Below are 3,562 nucleotides of genomic sequence, written 5' to 3'. Positions count from 1 at the left end.
AGAATATATCACCTCTGAGGACAGGGTTCTTATAAGTCTTGTTCACTTCTGTACTCCATCACCCAGCAAAATTTCTAGTATATTAAAAACATCTAACAAGTATTTACTGAATTTGTTGAAGAAGCTGAAAAGAAACTAAGTTAGGAACTGCATATGGCAAGGTAACTGGTCATGATATTTTTTATTAAGTTATTTTAAGATGTGGTGGGACAGTGGCACAGAGGGACTCTCCCTGAGTGACTGGCAGTGCCTTCATGTCACAAGACCACATCCAGTGAGCCAATGGGTGGTGCAGCAGAGAATTCCAAAGGTGGCCACAACAGCTGCATGAGACAGAAGATGGTGTCACAGTCTTTGAGAGTAAGGGGGATGCCAGCAGCCTCAAAGAACCTTGGGACGTGAGGAGGACGGCTGTGGCAGAGGTGGTGGCTGAAAAAAGATGGCCAAAGAGAGGTGCTTTAAAAAGTCTTTTCAGGTTAGTCTTGAAGATGTAAAGAGAGAAAAAAGGAATAATAACTTAACAGAGAGTGAGAAACTCAAAATCATCTGTAGCTATGCTATATCAAATAATCACCAACATTTCTATATTGTTTAAAGATTATCTGAACTACAATAGAATGTAAGTTTTAGGTTTGGAAAATGAAAGATCCGAAGTGAGAGAAGCCCAAGATATCACCTTACAGCTGAGAAAAAATGCTACTACCTTGAATGTCAGCTATTTGCTTGGAAAGAAAAACATATTTTGGAACAAAGAAAACCTGCTCAGGACCAATGAGTATGTCCCTTTGGAATGGATCCCAATAGTAATGACGACTCCAAAGACTTAAGGTGTTTATATCAAGTTCCTCCTCAGGAAGCTGACTTTCCAGAACAAGGAAAATCATTACAAATAGAAGAGCCAATACCTGCTATTGCTCAAAATAGACTATTTGATTTTGAATATACCAGTTCAGGTGAACATAATCTGCTAACAATATCTTTTACAGAATTCTATCTATCCATCCATGGCACCTGGAAGAAAAGTTTTAATTATCATAGTAACTTTGATAGCTTTGATGACTTTGAAATGAGTTACTTCCAGGGAAATCTTTTGAATTGAAAAGAATAACAGTTGCAGATCCTCTAGTAAACGTACACACTAGCTGAAAATGTAGAACAAAACTCTGTCGATGTAACGACGAAATTATTACCAAGGCTGATTCACCTAGAAAGGATCACCAACACAAAAGAAGTTATCTTCAAGGCTAAATTTGAACAAATTAAAACTAAACTTAGAAATTCACAAGGAAGAAAAATAGAAAAGAAAAGCTAACAGAAGTAGAAAATCAATGTGTACATCAAAGTATAGAGGGAGCCTGGATGAAAATTTTAAAGAAAGAACTATTTCCAAGAAATATTTTGATGGCACTATCAGTTCCAGTAATACTTACAATTTTAATTTGATTTTATGTTACTCCTTTCTGACAAAACAAAATAAGAAATGATTCTAAAGACAAGAAAGAAACAATGAGCCCAAAATGAGCACTAATGAATTAAGTCTAAGAGATTATTATAATTACTTCTATTTGCCTTCCAAAATGCTTGTGAATACCTCAAAATATTGCCAGTAAATCATATGGAGCCTGATCACCAGGCCTCCATCTAAAGAGACTAAAACATACCAGTGAAAAATAAACTAAGGATTCCAAACCAACACAAACTGTTATCTGTATGCCATCTGAAACTCTTCAATCACCTCATCTTATTCTGAAAGATATCATCAATGTTTATTTGTCTCCTTTAGTAAAATCAGAAAATTAGATCTTTTTTCCAAAAAAAAGATCAAAGAATAAAGAAAGCTCTTGACCTTGCCTAAATGTAGGTACACATTCAGCATGAGCTACAAGACTCTAACTCACTTTGAAATTTAAAAAAGGGAATTTATTAGGTGTGTGTACACAAAAACCTACAACTCTAAAAATAGAAATCAATACAATGGCACTTGAATTAAATGATTGTTGTTGAAATATGTCCTGTACCTCTTCCCTTTCTTTGCTCAAACAAAGAATCTGTAAGGTGGCACATCACTGGGTCAAACTGCCATGGGTCAAACTGTCATGGACTCTATAGATTATGAACACTTCTTCAAAACTATACTGAAAATATGTTTTATCTTACACCTTTAATAAAGTTAAGCTTAATTTTTAAATATACATAGCTGGACTTAAGTACTATTATAGAATTATAGCAGATTTCTTATACTGCCTGTAACCCTAATTATAGTCAAAATGTATATTATACTTCATCGGAAATCAGTAAGATGTTTTCTTTATTTTTTTAATTTACTTTTTTATTTGAAACATAGTTGACACACAATGTAACATTAGTTTCAGGTATATAACATAGTGATTCTACAAGTTTTTGCAATATCCTACGTTCACCACAAGCATACCTACCATCTATTACCAAATAATTTTAGCACAATATCATTGACTACATTCTTATGCTTTGCCTTTTATTTCTATGATTTATTCATTCCGTAACTAGAAGCCCGTAACTCCCTCTCCCCTTCACCCATTTTGCCAATCATCAGTTTGTTCCATGTTATCTACAGATATTTTAATTATATGTTTGGCAATCTTCATTTTTTCCTTAAGCAAGAGATGAAAGTGAATCATTTTTGAAGACAGGCAGATGGGCTTTTGAAATTCCTTACAATAATATTTCAGTAAAGTAACTATGGGCATTCAGAGCATGCCTTAAGTTGCATGTAAATCCCTATAACACTATTGTACTTAATTTCTCAAATAAAATGTTTTTGAGATCATGATTAGAGAACTGACAATTTCTTAGGCTCAGGAACTAGGTAAGTGACTATCTCTGAATTAGTTCTAAAAATATGGTGCTTAAAGTGATGCTTCAGCAAAATCACAATACTAGTGTTGCAGACTTTCAGGATAACTCTTATTGAGTCAAAAATTTAAAACATTAAATGCATGAATGTCAAGGACATTTTCTACTTGCTTTATATAAATTTTTTCATCAACCAATGAGAAGGAATTAGTTCAGTTCAGAAAGTTTGAGACCTATGTTCACACATATGTGTGTGTGTGTGTGTGTGTGTGTATATATATATACATTATATATATATATCTTTAGTTTTAAAGCAAGTGTAGTTTGTGCCTTTCAAAATAATATTTATAAGATAAAACATAATTCTGAGTTTGATCTAAAATTAATGTTTAGATTATTTTACTCTAAATCTTTGCCTAACATAGGATCATTCTCTATACCTGGCACACTTATTTTTCCAGCCATAATTCTCAATGAGCCCTATATTCTAGTCAAAATAGATTTTAATTCTTCTTTAAATTTTTTTTAATGTGTGTTTATTATTTTTGAGAGAGAAAGAGAAAGAGAGAGAGAGAGAGAGAGAATCCAAAGCAGGCTCCAGGCTCTAGGCTGTCAGCACAGAGCCCAACATGGGGCTCAAACCCACGAACCATGATATCGTGACCTGAGCCAAAGCTGGGCGCTTTGGCTTAACCGACTGAGCCACCCAGGCACCCCATAGATTTTCATT

General features: G+C 34.0%; 1 pseudogene; it reads left to right on the top strand.

The window, feature by feature from the left end:
- Positions 1-439: 439 nt before the first annotated feature.
- LOC115519734 lies at positions 440-1,099 on the top strand (annotated as a pseudogene).
- The last annotated feature ends 2,463 nt before the right edge of the window (positions 1,100-3,562 follow it).

This window comes from Lynx canadensis, chromosome C1, assembly GCF_007474595.2.
Source record: "Lynx canadensis isolate LIC74 chromosome C1, mLynCan4.pri.v2, whole genome shotgun sequence".
NCBI lineage: Eukaryota > Metazoa > Chordata > Mammalia > Carnivora > Felidae > Lynx > Lynx canadensis.
The sequence above is the reverse complement of the archived record's forward strand: the minus strand, read 5'-3'. Positions and strand labels throughout refer to the sequence as shown.